This window comes from Archocentrus centrarchus, chromosome 24 (assembly GCF_007364275.1).
Source record: "Archocentrus centrarchus isolate MPI-CPG fArcCen1 chromosome 24, fArcCen1, whole genome shotgun sequence".
NCBI classification, from domain to species: domain Eukaryota; kingdom Metazoa; phylum Chordata; class Actinopteri; order Cichliformes; family Cichlidae; genus Archocentrus; species Archocentrus centrarchus.
Genome location: NC_044369.1, coordinates 9,582,291 through 9,602,738, shown reverse-complemented (window position 1 = coordinate 9,602,738; position 20,448 = coordinate 9,582,291). Strand labels below are relative to the sequence as shown.

General features: G+C 37.7%; 1 long non-coding RNA gene across 1 annotated transcript; it reads left to right on the top strand.

Annotated features, from left to right (window-relative positions):
* Positions 1-783: 783 nt before the first annotated feature.
* LOC115773908 (uncharacterized) lies at positions 784-20,447 on the top strand. The gene is made up of 3 exons (XR_004019136.1): positions 784-1,187; positions 1,512-2,396; positions 20,337-20,447. It is a non-coding gene; the product is annotated as an uncharacterized LOC115773908 (long non-coding RNA).
* The last annotated feature ends 1 nt before the right edge of the window (position 20,448 follows it).

The window sequence follows — 20,448 nt, the reverse complement described above, 5'->3', positions numbered from 1 at the left end:
TACTTTAAGAACTCCTGAACAGTTTGATGAAGCCGTTAATGTACTAAACACAACTGATACCTCATGTGTTGATGGCTTGAAGAGAGACTGTCCTTTAAGGAGACTTGCCCACTTTCATCCTACAAAAGGGTTTCCACCTGATTTTTTGCACGATATATTAGAGGGAATTGTACCTGTGGAACTATGCATATGTCTTTCAGATTTGATTGCAAAAAAGTATTTCACATTGAATGAACTTAATGACAAGTTAGCATCATTTCCTTTTCAGTTTTCTGACAAAACTAACAGACCTCAGACAATACAAACAAACTTTGTAAAAAAAGGAACTATTGGTGGCAATGGACACGAAAACTGGGCTCTTCTGAGATTTCTTCCACTGTTGATTGGCCACCATGTTCCAGAGAGTGAAAAGACTTGGTCTGTGGTCCTTGAACTGAAAGACATTGTGGAGCTGCTATCAAGCCCCTCATTCACAACAGAAACCTTGTGCTACCTACAAGCCAAAATCTCTGATCACAGACAGTTACTTTTAGAAGTATTTCCTGATACTAAATTACGCCCCAAACATCATTATCTTGAACATTATCCTGTTCTTATCAAAAAATTTGGACCATTGATTGAATTCTGGACAATACGATTTGAGGCAAAACATTCGTTCTTTAAAAGAGTGGTTCACAACACTGGCAACTTCAAAAATATTCTGCACACTTTGGCCACAAGACATCAACTTATGTTGTCATATTATTTGGAGATGCCAACTATTTTCAAATCAAGCATTGAAACTGGGTGAGTATCAGATGTGTCTGTCGGCATCTTAGATGCTGCCATCAGAGAGGCTCTATGGAACAAGTTTAAAGGTCTGGACTCTGTTTCACTCACCTCCACTGCTTATGTAAAGGGGACAAAGTATTCTAAAGGAATGGTGCTCTCAGTTGGACAGACATGTGGACTGCCAGATTTTGGGAGAGTATTGGAGATATGTGTAGTGGATGGCTGCATATCATTCATTTTGGAACTATTCGCAGTGACCTTCCTGGAGCATCTAAGGTGTTACCAGCTCACCAGAAGAGACCCTGCAGCAACTGTGGTTGTTGACCCTGACGATCTGAATGACTACACCCCACTTGCTGCATACCCTGTTGAAGGAAAGCTGCTCATCACTCCAAGGATGTTCATGTTACATTAAGGTAATTGTTGATTGGGCAGGTTGTCTAAAATGTAAAGACACACTCAATCTTTGGAGCTTGGAAATCTCGGGGGTGGGGTAGATCAAATGTGGTGAAGCAACAATGAGCAGGAGTGGTCAAGGGCTCGAGAGGAATGGAGAAGAAAGATGTGTGTTGGGGGGGCAATTCAGGGGATAGTGATCTGTTGTGATGTGTTGGTGGTAGTGAAATGTGTGCGCAATAGAAGTCATTTTATCTAGCCTGTACTGTTTTGACTATAACTTATTTTAGATTGAGTTTTTACTATTATGTGAAGTGTTTTCTTGTTTTTTCTCTGTGTTTCAGTTACTGCTGCCTCATCAATGATGCTTCTCCAAGTCATTGTCTCACCTCAGGAAATAAGATGTTCCCTCATCAGTTGATGAGATATGTACAGTACTGCGTAACACTCTGGGACTCCGAGGGAGCTTTCTTTTATAGTTTGAAGATCCAGACTTTGGGAATGAGCTCTGCAGTTTGACTGATATCAAGGATCTACCAACTGAACGAACAACACTGAAAGTCCTCTTCATGTTATCTGAACCACATTCTGACTCAACATTAGATACTGCAAGCCCCGGTCCCCCAAGTAGTGCAGATCCAACAGAAGGGTCTGAACCATTTATTATTCCACATTTCTCTCATGATGTTGAGTATCAGCTGAGGGTAGCAAATGATGCCTGTGCCAATGATGGAGCTGCGATGGTTGTCTCAAAGAGTGTAATACTGGACAGACTGGCTGATTGCATCGCCAAAATCACTCCCTATCCTACTAGAGACAACATAGAAAGCGCTGGTGGTCAAGCACCCTTGCGTGAGGGAGCCAGGTTCTGGTCAAGGATGGTATTTCTGGAAGTTCAGCTTGTATTCAAGATGAGCAATTATCAGAGGATGATGGCAGCTGGATGCCCAGAAGTTCTGGTAAATAAAAGAAAAAGAGGAAAAAGAAATGGCAAGCCACTCAAGAAGTCAAAAAAGGGAGAGATCCACTATTTGCCACAGCCACCTGAGGGACAAATTGCAGTCAAAGCAGTCAAAGCTCTAAAAGTGCAGAAGAAAGATCCAGATTTACAGGTCCTGGATGAATTGATGACTGCAACATTTGCACAGCAGAGACAAGAAATAATCAGTGATGAACCTCTCATCTTTGTTGTCAAGGACAGATGGCCTGCATTGTTTAGTGAGCGACAGGTAATCCTTTGCCAACTGAATATGGCATAAAAATCTTATATTTTGTGACTTTAGTGTTCATTAATCAGAAAACATGTACTCTTTGTTGCAATAACTTATTTCTTTGAGTTTCTGTCCCCACAGTTCTATGCTGCTTATATTTTGAATGAATGAATGAATGAATGAAGTTTATTGCCATGTGGGTGAACAAGTTCACACATTGGAAATTGCAGTTACAGAACACCATCAGGAGGTATAAGGTACCACCTTCTGTCAAATGCATGTCAAGATCTTATCAGTAATAGATAAAGATCTATAGCATAGATAAGATAAGCAATTTTCATATAGATGACGTCATATTTTTAATTGAATGTAGATTATAAAAATTGATAATATTATGTAAGGGGTATATGGAAATGAATGTCAGGGTTGGTGCTTATGTGTCACTATAGGGGAGGTGGGTGAAAGTATACATAAATATGGGTATATGGAAATGAATGTCAGGGTTGGTGCTTATGTGTCACTATAGGGGAGGTGGGTGAAAGTATACATAAATATATATATATATTTATATATATATATATATATATATATTTATATATTTATTTTAATTGGGTATTTTCTTTTTATTTTGTAAAACATAAATAAATAAAAAGGCACAGGACTTGTCATTTCATTTGTGTGAGACATTACAGCATGTATAGTTTGTTTTTTTTCTTTTCATTTTTCATTCAGCTATGACTGAAACATTTTGCTGTGGACCACATTGGAAATCTTTACTTAATTTTATTTGTATATGTTTAATTCCGTCTAAAAAAATTAATGAAATCAAGATTCGTTTTACCCGGTTTTCGCAAAGAAGACAGCACCAGGACACCGTTAGTGAGCCTACTGAGGCCTCTGTGTGCCACCACGAAAGTGATCATAAAATAAGTCAGACAGAAAGGTCGGCAAGCCTGAACTTTCGCCCCTCCTCCCTTCCTCTCTGCCCCCGCCTCTCTCTCTCTCCTGCTCCTCCTCCTGTTCCTCCTCCTGCTCCTCCCCCTGCTCCTCCTCCTGCTCCTCCCCCTGCTCCTCCTCCTGCTCCTCCTCCTCCTCAGTTAGGGTTTAGTGTTTAATTCTTCTGAGGAAAAAGAAAAATTAAAAAATGAAATTGTAAATTAAAAAATATAATTGAAAATAAAAGCAAATAAAATAAATAAAAAGAAGAAAAGCAAATGAAAATATATAAGCAAGAAAAAATAAAAGTAAATGACAAAAACTAAAAAGTAAATGAAAACTAAAAAATGAAAGCAAATAAAATTGAAAATTAAAAAAATAAAATTGAAAATTAAAAAATAAATTGAAAATTAAAAATAAAATTGAAAATTAAAAAATAAAATTGTAAATGTAAAAATAAAATTGTAAATTAAAATTTAAAAAGTAAACTAAAAATTAAATTTTTAAAAAGTAAAATAAAAGTAAATTAGTGAAATCATCTGTTTTTTAAAAAAGTTTTCTGTTTTTCTAGTTCCACTAAAAACCTACCCCTCCCTCCTCCCTCCTCCCTCCTATGTTGAGCCGCTTTGAGATGTCGAGCCGCTTTGAGATGTTATCCACCTCTCTGTATTAAAGTGTATTACGGTATTGAAAAAAGAAAAACCAATACTTTAGACTTCAGTGGGGCCCCACCTATGCCCCTATTCAGGGCCTCTCTTTTGACGGTAACACCTCTGTTTGCTTTAGGTAAGATACAGAAAAATAACGGTCACCGAACCTCTTTAGCTTGTTGTACGCATCTGTTTTTGTAAGATAAGTACCCCCACACCTCTTTTTTACTACCACCCCCTAAAAAAAAAAAAAAAAAAAAAGGTCTTACATAACTTCATAACAAGTATAAATGAGCAGCCTTTTGCATGAAAATACCTCTTTGAAAATCTGAAATTTTTTCAGCTCCTCTAAGCAACATCATCTGTAACCATGGCATCAACAGCGCGCAAACTGAAAATTATCAGTGAAACGCCTGTTTCAAATTACCGAGCTTATGGCGAACCGCCTGCAAAAAGAAGCCTGTGTGTCTACCGTGTTCAGTTTCCAGCGGATGAAAAATTCGACGATCATTGGAGTCTACCAAACGGGGAGACGTGGGGCTTCAGTTTTAAAAGCCTGACCAACGAGCTCTTGATTTATCAACTTAAGGCTGGAGAAACCTATGGACCAGGCACGACCACAGTCACCGTCACCGCAACCGACTGGGCTGTTTTAAGTTTAATCGTTAATCCGGAAATTCGTCGCAGCATGACCATGTTTCCCTGTAAGGAGACTCACAGCCGACGTGAAGAACCAGAGCCACCTGCAAAAGACCAGGCCACCCAGACAGATTTCTGCGAGATTAAACAAGAAAAGGACGATGATGATGACCGTCCTTTGATGATCGACGAAAGAGAAGAACATCAGAGCACACGGCCATCTCTCACCGGTACTGTGACCTTTAGCTTCTGGGAGACCAGAAAATCAGCATTCGGTAGATGGTATTTTAAGGCTTGTAGACAGATTACAGAACAAAATGATGATCTGTTTTTATTAGACATTTACAGTTCGCAGTCTGACATGATTCACAATGTACTGTGTATTCCTCTGTTAGAGTGGATGAAGATTATGGACTTGAAAACCTCAAAAATTGATGAACTATTTAATATTTCACAAAGACAACAACAAAATGCTGTTTTTATTAAGAAAAAACTATAATTCTGTAAAAACAGAGCCCCTCCTACCAGCTTCGAAATCCCCTCCCTCTTTCTCCCTCCCACCCTTTAAAAGCACCCTCGCTGACTCATTTTTCTGTAAAACACAACCATGGACAGTCACGACAACACACAGAACCGGTCTCCGAACGCCTCAACCATCCTGCGGCCTGCAGACCCTGAAACTGAGTCTGAATTAGCCGTGGATTGGTCTCCGCCCGGTTGGAACGATCGGTCGGATGACCATCTCTGGCAAAGCCTTGGAGACGAGGCTCTCTCGGGCGATTTGCAGGTCACAGAGACCGCTGGGCGGTTACCAGCGCCGGTTCTCGACTTACTGAAACTCACATTAAAGACTGTTCTGAATCTGGTCATACAAAAGCACATGCATGAGATATGCGAGGGATGCAAGGTGTTTCACCCTTCTCAGAGGAGACACTCCTGTCTTTATCCTCCTGAACGACATTATTTTTTCAGGTATTTTGAGGACTTAACAAAAAGATTTTGGAACGGTCATTTCATCGACACTCTATTGAAAATCCTCCGTTTGGAAGGATTTACACCCGACCGTGTTCGCCTAATGGGGGCTGCCGAAGCGTATTTGTACGAGCTTCGAGAAGCCAAAGACATTTTCCAGGCTCTTTCAGAATTTGAAGATACCGTTGTTGATGTGAAACGAACATTTGTAGACCGAATCTTAAATGAAAATTATCTTTTGTGGGTTGAATCTGACTTATCACTCATGCCGTCTACTTAAAAATAATAAATGTTTTGACTTTACTTGAATAATGTTTTATTGTGTGAAGTTTAGAAAAATGTTTTATTGTGTGAAGTTTAGAAAAATGTTTTAGGGTTTGAATAAGGTTTTATTTTTGTTTGAAAAAATGTTTTTTTGTGTGAAGTTTTAGAAAAATGTTTTATTGTGTGAAGTTTAGAAAAATGTTTTATGGTTTGAATAAGGTTTTATTTTTTGTTTGAAAAAATGTTTTATTGTGTGAAGTTTAGAAAAATGTTTTATTGTGTGAAGTTTAGAAAAATTTAAGAAAAATGTTTTATGGTTTGAATAAAGTTTTATTTTTGTTTGAAAAAATGTTTTATGGTTTGAAGTTTGCTTGAAAATAAAAGTTATGGAATCTTTTAACTATTTTGTGTGTTTGTTTCATTAAATAAATTACACTATCACATTTAAAATGTTTTCATATATGTAAAACACATTAAGGATCACAGATGGCTGAGACTGATACACTGAAAAAGATATATTATGACCCAGCTCATCCTGGGAGCTTAGGAGGGGTTGAGAAACTTTATAGAGCTGCACAAACGAAATCAACAACCACACTTAACAAGGTGAAAGAGTTCTTATCAGGGCAGGATGCATATACGCTCCATAAACCAGTACGAATTAACTTTCTCCGAAATAGGGTTTTTGTCCCCCGCCCTATGAATCAGTTCCAAGCTGATCTCTGTGACATGCAGGCCTTATCAAAGTTTAATAATAAGTACAAGTACATGCTTATTGTGATCGATGTTTTTTCAAAGAGTCAAAGTCAGCTGCTGACGTCACGCGTGCCTTTGCTGCAGTTTTGAGACAAAGTGGAGTGCCTGAAAAGTTACAAACTGATAAAGGAAGTGAGTTTTTCAATAAAAGTTTCCAGAAATTAATGAAGAAGAATTCTATTAATCATTTTTCTTCAGCTAGTAATCTGAAGGCATCTGTAGTTGAACGTTTCAATAGAACACTTAAATCCCGAATGTTTAGATATTTTACAGCTCAAAATACATTCAGGTATATTGAGATATTGCCTGATTTACTGAACAGCTATAATAATACTTAACACAGATCCATTAAAATGACACCTAATCAAGTAAATTTTGCAAATACACCCCAGGTATTTCAAAATTTATACGGAACTTTTCCATATACCAAGAAAGTAAAGATGAAGCTTAAAGAGGGTGACTTGGTAAGGTTATCTAAGTTGAGAGGGGTGTTTGATAAAAAATATGAGCAAGGCTGGACCAGTGAGATCTTTTCTGTGAGCAAATGTATCCCGTCTACACCACCAATCTATAAAATTAAAGATTATGATGATGAGGAAATATTAGGATCGTTTTATGAACATGAACTTCAGAAAGTTAAAGTGTGCAAAGACAAGCTATATCATGTGGAGAAGATATTAGCTAAACGTAAACAGGGTCGTGAGAGATTCGTGTTAGTTAAATGGAGAAACTGGCCGTGTAAATTTAACAGTTGGATTAAGGAAAAAGACATTATCAACGTGAACCTAAGAAGTAAAGCACGAAGAGGGGGCTCCGCTAAAAAAAAAAAAGATGGCACACCAAAGTGAGGGGTTCTATGTAACTTTGCCATCAAATTCTAGTATGAATGTTTTCAAAAATAACACCAGTTCAAGTTTCAGAGTCGATTTAGCCAAACACCTTGATCTACAAGAAGACTGGCAGGTTGCTTTAACGGAAATATCTTATCCGAGAACATGGCACAATCTTCCTACGGAGTTGGCTTATTTTGAATGGAGAAAAAAATCAACACCAGCTCAAAAACTACCTCCAGTCCATAAAATACATTTTAGAGGAGGGTTCTACTCAGACCTCACTCAACTCTGTGCTGAATTGGATTTTACTCTACGTAAAATTGATCCTCTGGTACAGATAAGATTTAATCCAATAGAAAAAAAAATTGAATTAGCTGGCAATAGTCTGTTTCAAATCCGAACCTTTGCACCTCTGGCTTATATGCTAGGCCTGCCCTCTGGGAATTGGTTTAAGTGTGACAGCATAGTTCCTGATCCCCCTGATTTAAATGCTGGTAATTACCATCTATACTGTTATTCTGACGTTGTCAGTCTTCAGCTGGTCGGTGATTCCTATGCTCCCTTACTGAGAACCGTTAAAATACAAGGAGAATACGGTGAAATTGTTACTCAGGTTTTTAACAAACCAGATTACCTACCTCTGGCTAAAAAACATTTGGAAAATATCCAAATTGAAATTAAAACGGATCAGAACGAGCCTGTGAACTTTACATACGGAAAAACAATTGTAAAACTCCATTTCAGACCTGCAAAAAAGTTTTAGTGTTTTTTTCCTCCAAAATGATCACCGATAATAACAGATTTATACCATACTATCAGGCACAAGCAGGTCATGGATTGCCAGGTTTTTCCGGAGCACCTGTGATGTATGGTAAAGGTTTTGCGTCCATGTTTTCTAAATTGTTCAGATTTGTAACCCCATTTTTAAGAAGAGGATTCAATGTCGTCCAGCCTCATCTTAAGACGGCTGTTAAGAGCATAGCGTCTGATGTGATCACGAAAGCTGCAAATCATTTTACCAGACCGGACACAGAAAGTCAGGATGGTTCAGGGATATCTTTTTTATCTAGGCAGCCCCTAAAACGCCCCCCTGGTGAGCGACTGCCTGGCTATAAAAAAAAAACAAAACGCCAGAAGACACAAAAAACAAAATCATTTGTAACTAGGAAGCGGACCAACAAGAAGTCAACTAAACGTGTGAAAGATATATTTTAGAATGGCTCTGTTACATGAGAAATCAGGGGAATGTACACTCAGTGAGCTGGATCTTTTCACATCTCCTTTAACACAACTTTCGATAGATGAGAAGACTTACACGGAAGTCAGGCCCATTTCAGCTGTGTCTGATAGGGGACCTTTGGAATTTTTTGTGCCTGGTAATAGTTCAAATTATTTAGACCTCAATGACACTCTCCTGTACCTAAGGCTGAAAGTATCCAATGCTGATGGAACAGACTTGGCCGCTGATGCACGTGTGGCTACAATCAACTATCCACTCAATACAATTTTCAGTCAGTGCGATGTTACCCTAGGTGATAGGCTAATTTCACAAGCCAGTTCAACCCATTCTTACCGGGCAATTATTGAGACTTTACTGAATTACTCTGATCACACGCTCAAGACTCAGTTCAGTGCGGGCTTGTTTGTAAAAGATACCGCTGGATCAATAGATTCCACTATACTTGATAATGGACCTAATAAGGGTTTCGTAAAGAGGGCCAGGTACTGTGAAAGATCCCGAGAATTTGAAGTGATAGGTCCTTTACATGCGGACATATTTTTTTGTGAGAGGTTGCTATTAAATTCTGTTGACCTAAGAATCAAACTCACAAGAGCCAGTGACTCATTCTGTCTGATGGCACCAAGAGACTCCAATTTCAAGCTGAGTGTGACAGGAGCCTCTCTATTTGTTAAAAAGGTGACAGTCTCACCAGCTGTTAGAATTGGGCATTCATCTGCTTTGTTAAAAGCAAATGCCTTGTACCCCCTATCACGCATAAACGTCAAGACTTATTCAATTCCTGAAAACTCAAGGATATGTAACCAGGAGAATTTATTTCTAGGAACCTTACCAAAATATGTGGTTTTGGGTTTAGTAGATCACGAAGCTTTCACAGGAAGATATGACCTGTCTCCATTCAATTTTCACCATCATGATCTTGAGTACTTAGCTCTTTGTTTGGAGGGGAAACAAATTCCAGCTAAGGCCTTTCAACCGGACTTTGTTAACGGGAGGTTCGCTAGAGAGTATTACAGCATGTACACCGAGACAGGGCGAAATCTAAAAGACATCTCTTTAAGTATAGAGAGAGATGACTATTCAAATGGCTATACATTATTTGTCTTTAATCTCAGTCCCACCGAGGATACAGGGGCCCTCTCGGCTGTGAGCTCTGGGAGCTTAAGACTTGAAATGCGTTTCAGGACCCCCTTAAACCATACAACAACTTTGATTGTTTATGCATGTTATGACAGCATATTAGAAATTAATGCTAAACGTCAAGTCTTAGTTGATTATTACTGAATAATGAATAATCATCAGCTGGAGAGTATCCTTCATACTCTAATTGGGAATAAATTCTGCGGAGTTTGGGCATCTGATGAACTGGTTTCCCTAAATAAGACTTTTAAGTTACCAGCATATTTTGTAGTGAACACCGACCCGAGGAACCTACCAGGAACTCACTGGCTTGGATTAAGCTTGGATGAAGATGGATGTGGTACATTTTTTGATTCATTTGGACTTCGACCCGATTATCCATTTTACCCTAAAAGCATTTTACAGTTTCTCCAGACACGTGCAAAAAGAATATCATTTCACGAGAAGCAGCTTCAGAATGTTAACTCCACTGTATGTGGCCAGCATTGTGTTTTTTATCTAACCAACAGATCAAGGGGGTTATCATATCAAAATGTATTGTCTTTATATCATAAAAATTCTGAAAAAAATGATGTCATGGTTGATAATTTTGTTAAAAGATATAATAATTGTATAAGAAAATGTCGTTCAGGATCCTTTAATCATTCATCATGCTCTCTGAAGACATTTAATAAATATTGTTGTGATTAACAAAAAAAAAAAAAAAGTTAATAAAGTATTCATGTCTGAAATTTAAGATTTATGTGTGTGAATTTGTTTTCATAAAATGAGCCAAAACACAAGTTTAAAATAGCAAAAATCTTTATTGAGACTTTACTGAATTACTTTGATCACACACACACACAAAAAAAAAGAGAAGTCATCTCTGTCTCATGGGAAAGTCACCCAGTTTGGTGACATCTGGAATATCCTCTTCCTAATCCTCTTTCTTTTATTTGGAGGGTCTTCAGATGACATTTGTGATGTCCTGAGATCAGGAGTGGTTGTAGAATCAGATTGTCTCATATCTGAAATCTCCATCCTAACTTGGGTGTTACCCACTGTGGTTAAAGGTATTTTTAATTCTGTTAATACATTCAAAAGCTCCTGCCATCCTAGAGGTCTCTGAGAATGCTTAACGGACCTTGGGTTTGATATAAATTTCATTAAATCAAGCATGTGACTTCCACGAACTGGTATGTTGTTATGTATTAATTCCCCATGAGTATTCCAGCCACTCTTGCTTTTAGAGTCCGCAAGTTTAAGCATAATATATTCAGTGTTTCTCTTAAATCTTGGATTTATATTGCTTAATACGTCTGTAAGCACAGTGTTGTCCTCAATCTGAGGACTTGTCACAGACATGTCTTCTCTCTTGGGCTCTTCAGGCAGGGTCAGAGTTATTTTCTTGGTTTCAGTATTTGATTGTTTTTGCAAATTGAGAAAACGATGCAAAAGTAAATTAAACCTTTTAATTTTTTCATCCGGTAACAGTTCAATTTTATGCAGTAACTCTTGCATCTCACGTTCCAGATCATCTTGCGCTTTCTGGAGAATATTTTTTGGTCCTGAATGAGATCCTTGATCATGCAGATGTTTAAGCTGATCTTGTGTCATTAAGTACATTTTTTGCATCTTCACAATAAAATAATTCACCCCCTAATAGCCCCTGTAACTAAGCTTGAAAGGATAGGTAACAGAGTACTAAGTAAAGGTAGGATGAAACCTCCTTTTTGAGTCAGTATCAGTCTCTTCTTTTTGATTCCTGTACGTTTGGTAGCTAGAAGTCTGATGTTTTTCTTGTGTACTTTAAGCTTTTTAATTTGACATGCAGTTACGGGTATATTACCTTTCAGAAGATTAATACACAGTTCCCCTAATGCATGTATAGCATCATCTGAGCAAGTACCTAATAGTACTTTACGCTGTGAGGGTGTACATTTGACCAAAGTTTTCAGCATTGGGAGGTTTCTTTTCACACGATTCGACATATTATTTCCTCTTGGGTATATAAACGCACTGTATTTCATGAGGGAGTATACTGGACCTCAATCTCAGATGATCTGGGCATGTCGGTGTTAAATCAACTAATAAATATCCGTGAGGGGTTTTGGTTGCCTCTTCAAAGCTTTCCATGAAAAACTGTTTCCTTCCAGGATAAATTTGTTGGGCCAATATATTCATCTGTAATTTATCACGGGGGTTTTTAAATAACACAAAATAATTACTGTTTAAACTAATTGTTCTGGAGTGTTTACCTTGCAAAAACACATTCTGGGTAAGCAAAACAACACTCATATTTTTATGGTGCCTGTATTGTGTAAAAAGCCGTACGACTTCGGGATGGTTAGAAGCTTGAAAGATGACATCATCCAGGACAATTAGATGGTTCAGGCCATGTGGAAAGAGATTCTCATCGTCAAATGAATCAGGCAAGCCTTCAATAAATTTTATATTTTTATTGTTCTTGCGCAGTTCATCATACAAAGGCTGAAAAGATGTATATATCCACACAATATTTTCAATTGGCTTATTCAATACACACATTGCATTATCCAACAATGATTTTACAAAAAAAGTTTTCCCAGATCCACTTGGGCCGGAGACCAGACATGAAAAAGGCACTTGAAGCCGATGATCGAAATCCACAGTATTAAACATCTTTTATCTCAGTATCCAAATGGTTGTGTCTGTCCGTCTGATAGCAACCTTCGCTTGTCAAAAACAACCCTGAATTTTTTAATAAACCTGGAATTTCTGAGTGAAAACTCAGATTTATCACGGACTATATTGTGCTGTGGTACTTCTATTACAGAATCCACCTGTGATTTATCAATGTACCCTTCAACAAGAGATGTTATACTCTCGAAATTCACTTTTTCACAACAATCATGTGTCTGTGTTATTCCTTTAGCTTTTAAAACAACTTTTAAATTTTTGGTTTTATAACCATAACTTTTAGCACCTGAAGAGACAAAATCGATAATAAAATCATCAGGATCTAATTCACTTGTTAACTCCCCTAGATATTTGCCTAAAGGCAGAGGACAATCCCCATCTCTATTAATATATATTAAACTGTCTGTGTCGTAATATAGAACTTTTTCCTGTAGTTTATCTAAATACTTGTACAGCTCTAGGCGCCCGTAAGCTGTGGTGAAAACAGCAACAAAGATGTTGTCTGTGCGGTTTGGTATGGAGATATCAGGATGAACCCACTGAACAAGGGCTAATTGATCACTGACAAAAGAGAAATATTTTACTTTATATTTAGGTGAAAACATATAATTGAAAAATTGTTCAGGCTCACTGACCAGAGTGTTTTGGGTTAGATTGTTTCTCTGTCCAAACTTTCCCAAAAGGCTATTTAGACATAGTTTAGCAACCTGTCTTTTAGCTTGATTAAAATTTATTTTTTCTGGGTCTAAGGCAATCCCCTGGTTGATTAAATAATCTGCAATGTAACTCTGTTTACTGTCTTCATCGACAGCATCATCAGGGTACCCTGAAGCCTCCTGTTTATCCTTTAAAAAAGTTTTCACATAATCACTAAATAATGTATTACTTTTTCTTTCAAAATGCCAAACTTCTGTGATTTTAATTATTTGATACCCCTTATCAAGAGCAGTATTGAATTCAGGAGTAGTCCAGACACCTGTCAGAGCCCGGGCCTCATTGCTGTGGTTACAGGCTGAATCTTGGTTGTTTTGCTCAGCACAAGTTTTACAGAGTGTGAATATCAACTTCCCTGACCTGGTTCGGAAAGGTAATACAGGAAAAAGCAGCCCTCGTGGGGGTTGCACTATGGCTCTTATAAGTCCAAAATAGTTTTTAGGGTTTTGAAAGTCCCTGAATATAATTTTAGGATGCCCTAGAGGGTAATGCTTAGTGGAATTAACATAAGGATACAGAGAGGTAAAGTCCACGTAGTGGACCTTCTCATTTTCCTGGGCTGTATATCTCAAACGTGCAGCACACGTTCGGCCTCCGAACAAAGCGTCACGGGGGTGTAGAGGTTCTGGAGGGTTGAAAGCATTTAAGAATGCCTTAACATCTGGGTCATACTGTTTAAGACTATTCCAAGTATGTTCCCACATAACATGTATTACAAACCCATTGTTTCTTAATCGTTGTAATTTGGTAAGTGTGGCAACATAAACATCTCCAAAAGATTTCCCCAGAAAAGGGTGTTTTTCATGTTGATTTGGGTAACACATGGCACAGCCGTGCCAGAAACAGCCAAGAAACTCAAACACATGTCTGACCTCTGAATCTAAAAAGCCATCAACATAAAAATTTTCAACTTGTCTTTCGCCTTTATTAAGGGCATGTTGTATGAAAGACCCTCGTGTATAAGATTCTTATTCTAACCACTGGATCGATGCTGAAGAAAAAGATTTTACCTGCCTTCTGTATAGTTCAGGGACAGTTAATGCTAAAGTGTTTGGGGTCATAAAATTTGTCTGAAAAGATTTCATACAGGCTGATGCAATGGTAGTGCAAGCAAAAGGATCAATTCCTGCTACTTCCATGAAGCCCTTTCTAAAAATGGTACAACCTTGAGCTAATATGTCTACATCATTTTCACAGTACAATAATGCCTCTCTCATAAAATCAAAAACTTTACCTCTTTTAGTGTTGTACCACTTATAAAAGTTTCTCTGACCCTCTGTTGTCATACGTTCTAGACCATAAGCTGATGGTGCTGGATAAGGTCCTATGTATGACAGATTATTCTTACAACTAAATGAATGGGGAAAATAGCCCTTAACTTTGTCGTGAAAACCTAAGGCTTTTGGTATTGCTGATAAAGGCATTGGGAGGAAACTGGAAGAATCAATATATTTTTGGTTAAAGTCAGGGTCTATGAAACTGATAACTTTAGATCCTTGCATTATTATGTTTGGTTTAAGACCCTGTCGAGCCATTACAGATAATATTAAATAGCCATCGAACCCTTTAGAATTATGAGCAATGAGAACACTATCCTTGAAATAAGGTCTTCTAAAATGGAGTAAGAAAGCTTCAACACAATTGCAACCTTTAGCAAACCACTTGTGACCCTGATTTGTTTCTGTACATACAAGAAATGGTTTGTGTTCACCAGTCTGGTCTACAAATGTCTCAAAATCATAGTAAACTATTTTCTTACTGTCTTTTGTTTCTTTTTCCAATTTCTTAATGTAACACTGATGAGTATCAACCCCAGAGATCTCCATACCACAGATTACACATTTGACATCATTACATTTATGCTGGGTACCTTTTTTAGTTACATAGAAAACATAACCGCATTGTTGACATTTTTTATAAATTTGGCAGTTGCTAACAAATCTGTCACCTATCTGTTTTGGTTTTTTATGACGGATGTAACATTCTTTAGACCTGCAGACTCTATTACAATCAGAACAGATTTCTGAATAATAAAAAAAACCCTGTTTACATTCAGGATCCAGACACACTGCACAGTAGCCTCCACAATGATGGGATACAGGGTTATTAAACCCTGTGTAACAGTATTGACATGCATGCTTGGTGCCCAGAAAAGCTTTTAGATTTTTAATTGCATAATAATGATTTTGAAACAGAAAAAGAAATAAAACTTTTTCCCTTTTGGGAGATTGTGTATCAAATTTCTTTAAATCACGATCCCATTCGGTTCTGTAAAAGACAACGATCTTACAATCCAGAGCTAATTCAAATTTATAAACATCATTAAAGCTGACAGGTCGGTCTTCAGATATACCGGCACTTGCCTGGATTTGTTTACCTAAGTCCTCAGTCTGGGAATCATTTAATTCAGGGTTCAAAAGATGAGCTAAATTGATTGCAAAACACAGGTGATTGTTATTCCCGAGAACATATAAAAAACGTCTTTTTTTACGTATTATTTCATTGTTGAGGATTTTTTTCAAAAGTCTCTTACCACTACCGCTAGGAGGCCTAACAATTTGAGCCGTTAACGTTAATGACGAGTCAGTAAAAACACTCCAGTTTGACTGTACAGCTCTTAGTAAGAGGCTTTCAAATTCAGATAAATTGATATCATCATAACTGTCATGAACTCTGATAACTGAAGAGACATTATGTTGTAGATCTCTGCCCTGTAGTTCTAATTGCACTAAATCGCCATGCTGAATCTGCGCCAGAAGCCTACTTATAATCTCACGTGCGGATGTTAATACAGCCTGGTAATATCGTCCATAGTCAGGAACATTTTCAGGCATCGGGAAATTTAAAATCTGTCTAATTTCAAGGTTATTGAATTTACTACGTGAAACAATATCAAAGGGAGGTCCCTGAGTCTCAGAAATAGGATTCTCTTCACCACCCCCCTGCTGGATGCTTGGCACAGTTGGAAAAGTACCTAGAGTAGCTGATGCTGGTGATGTTGGGGATGCTGGTGATGTTGGGGGTGCTGGTGATGCTGGTGATGTTGGGGATGCTGGTGATGCAATTGAAGCAGGTACAGCAGCAGGTACAGCAGCAGGTGCTGGAACAGTAGGTACAGCAAAATGTACTGTAGAACAATTTGTTTGAACCGAACAGGGATTTTCACAGGGTCTCTGATTTAACAGGTTTATCTCATCTAATAATTCAGATGGTATAGGCGGTTGATTAGACTGTAATTGAGCTAAAGCATTATCGATAGCGTCAAAAACATCAAATGCATTGTGATTTTGAGGGGGATCAGTACTGTTATCAGATGTATTATCAACATGTGAAGAGCTTAAAGAGTTCACAGAATCAATAACAGGATTGGATTGACTAGTGTTCTCTCTATTTTCACCCCCTAACAAGGCTAAATCTCTAAAATAATCATTATTAGACATTTTAATGTTGTTAAATCAAAACACAGTCCAAAACAAAACAAAAAACAAAAACAAAACAAAAAGTTTAGGTCACTTTTTCAGACATAAGTGATTTAATAAGTTTAATAACTCTAACAAGAGTGTAAATATTTTACGAAGAACTTGGGTGTATTCGCGTCTGGACCTCCTCTCATTTCTCCGCCTCCTTCTGCGTATTGGTCTGCATGCTCCAGTGACACTTTTGCCTCCTGAAAGATAGATTTTTAAAAAATAATAAAACAAAACATAGTTAACATTCTCACCTATCTTTAATACTTATGTGGGGTAAATGGATTAGGGTTTTGTCACCTCTGTCAACTGTGAGATGTTTTCCTATTGAGGTAGCACCACGGAGAATCTGTCTTTGGCTGTCTGTGAGTTTACAGCCTTTAGAAGCTGAACCGAGGCGAGTTCTTTTCGGAGAGGAGAAAGCTCTCTGATCGTGAAGATAGCGGTCTAAGTCAGATATGTCTGAAATGGTTTTTTAAAAAGTGTGTTATTTTTAAGTCGTTTTGTTTTTTTTTTTTGTCTGAAAAAATATATATAACAAAAAAAAAAGCCATACCAACATCTGACTCCTAAATCAATTCAACATCTGAAAGAAAAAAAAAAACGTTATATGACCTCATTATTCATCAAAAAAGACGTGGTGAAAAAAGAGAAAAAAAAAACTTACCGTCATCTGTGTCTGAAATAGAGCCAATGAACGTGTCATCTAAAAGTAAAAAACAATTTAGAAAAGTAGTTTTTAAAATGATCTAAAACCTAAAAACAGAATTTGATGTACCTGAATAATCCATGTCTTTATCAAAAATCCTAGTGACAGTTACAATTAGAGGAACAAACTAACAGCATATTTACACTGAGGCTCTTTATAGGTTTGTGTGTTTGACAGTTAGATTTTATCATACTTCTTTCTAAGGCGGGCCTGTGATCTATAATAACCTATATATTTTTTAAAGTTATGAAGCTGAAACTAAGCATACAAATAAAAAGTGGAAATAAAACGTAACTTACCTCAAAAAAAAGGTGTCAACATTTAGTAGATTCAGTTGTTTTTTTCATAAACAAGACAGGCTCTGATGTGCTCACTGTTCTGTCCAAACCAATTATGAAATTGATCGATCGGAAAAAAGAGGTGTGGGGTTACTTATCTTACAAAAACAGATGCGTACAACAAGCTAAAGAGGTTCGGTGACCGTTATTTTTCTGTATCTTACCTAAAGCAAACAGAGGTGTTACCGTCAAAAGAGAGGCCCTGAATAGGGGCATAGGTGGGGCCCCACTGAAGTCTAAAGTATTGGTTTTCTTTTTTCAATACCGTAATACACTGTAATACAGAGAGGTGGATAACATCTCAAAGCGGCTCAACATAGGAGGGAGGAGGGAGGAGGGAGGGGTAGGTTTTTAGTGGAACTAGAAAAACAGAAAACTTTTTTAAAAAACAGATGATTTCACTAATTTACTTTTATTTTACTTTTTAAAAATTTAATTTTTAGTTTACTTTTTAAATTTTAATTTACAATTTTATTTTTTAATTTTCAATTTTATTTTTAATTTTCAATTTTATTTTTTAATTTTCAATTTTATTTTTAATTTTAAATTTTATTTGCTTTCATTTTTTTAGTTTTCATTTACTTTTTAGTTTTTGTCATTTACTTTTATTTTTTCTTGCTTATATATTTTCATTTGCTTTTCTTCTTTTTATTTATTTTATTTGCTTTTATTTTCAATTATATTTTTTAATTTACAATTTCATTTTTAATTTTTCTTTTTCCTCAGAAGAATTAAACACTAAACCCTAACTGAGGAGGAGGAGGAGCAGGAGGAGGAGCAGGAGAGAGAGAGAGGCGGGGGCAGAGAGGAAGGGAGGAGGGGCGAAAGTTCAGGCTTGCCGACCTTTCTGTCTGACTTATTTTATGATCACTTTCGTGGTGGCACACAGAGGCCTCAGTAGGCTCACTAACGGTGTCCTGGTGCTGTCTTCTTTGCGAAAACCGGGTAAAACGAATCTTGATTTCATTAATTTTTTTAGACGGAATTAAACATATACAAATAAAATTAAGTAAAGATTTCCAATGTGGTCCACAGCAAAATGTTTCAGTCATAGCTGAATGAAAAATGAAAAGAAAAAAAACAAACTATACATGCTGTAATGTCTCACACAAATGAAATGACAAGTCCTGTGCCTTTTTATTTATTTATGTTTTACAAAATAAAAAGAAAATACCCAATTAAAATAAATATATAAATATATATATATATATATATATAAATATATATATATATTTATGTATACTTTCACCCACCTCCCCTATAGTGACACATAAGCACCAACCCTGACATTCATTTCCATATACCCATATTTATGTATACTTTCACCCACCTCCCCTATAGTGACACATAAGCACCAACCCTGACATTCATTTCCATATACCCCTTACATAATATTATCAATTTTTATAATCTACATTCAATTAAAAATATGACGTCATCTATATGAAAATTGCTTATCTTATCTATGCTATAGATCTTTATCTATTACTGATAAGATCTTGACATGCATTTGACAGAAGGTGGTACCTTATACCTCCTACCATCCAAGAATACACAAAACACAACACACATGGGGGGATATGTGTCCTGGGGTCATGCAGCCGACTTGCAGCGCTACCTTTGGCAGGAGGAGAAAACAACACATCATGGGGAAGTTAGGTTAAAAAAAAGTCATCTGGTACAGTGCTCAAAAAGAGCACTGTACCAGGGTCCAAAAAAAACCACCTTAGCAAAGCATTTGCACATGTAAAGCTAGGACAGCGGCGGTAGGTGAGGTCAGGTCAGGAGGGAATGCAGACGGAGACGAGAGGTGGGGGCATTGTGGAGCCAGATGCCAGGTTCCAGCCAAAACAGTTCGCTGATAGTGGTGGAATTTCATCAGCGGCCGTGGTACACCAGACCCAGCTTCACAAACCACAACGTGGAGTGGGGGGAAGAGCAGCCGCACACAGAGCCCTGGAGAGAGATATGGTTGCCAACCCAAGGCCGGCAGGGGAGCCGAATTCCTGATAACAAATGTTGTTTTGGAACAGGCTGCTTGTTTTTCCAACAGCCTTCAGTCTTACTGGGAAACCATTCAAAAATCCAATATTCCAAATTCGTTGATTGCCGTCCTCACTGTGCAGAACCGAACTATATCTCCTGATCTAACCCCTCTCGCCTGCGAGCCCGCTAATCTTGCGGCTCAGGTCCACCAGGCTTTGAGTCTGAGTTTGTACGGCTCTGCTCAGCCCTTCCACCTGGGTCGGCAGCCTCTGCAGATGTCGAACTGCCGTCCAGATTTTCTTAATTTGCCAGTAAAGCAGGTATCCACCGAGCCCAAACAGAGAAGATAGCGCTACCAAAAAGCCGAATATATATGCGTCTTCCACGTCTTCCACTCCAAGGGCTGAGAAGCACACCGGTCTCCACGAGCTCCAAGAGTCGATGACGTATCCAACCGGGTCTGTTCCACTCGGACACGCAGGCTCCCCTGTCCCGGATCTCATAGTGGAAAAAAATTCGATCAATGGTGGAGAATGCCCAGTTTGCCAGATCCATGTTCCAATCTTGTTCTTATTCGGACAGTGTGTAAAAGACGCTCTCACAGCAAGCAGCACTCATGGCCTTTTCTGTGCTATTTTGTTACCCATCTGCTTCAGCTAATTGCAGAGTTCTGGAGAATTGTCACCAAAGACCTGCTGGAATCCTTTTTGGGTGGACGTGATGCCTTCATGCTCAGTCTTCTACAACTTTACAAAACAGCTGCTGCAT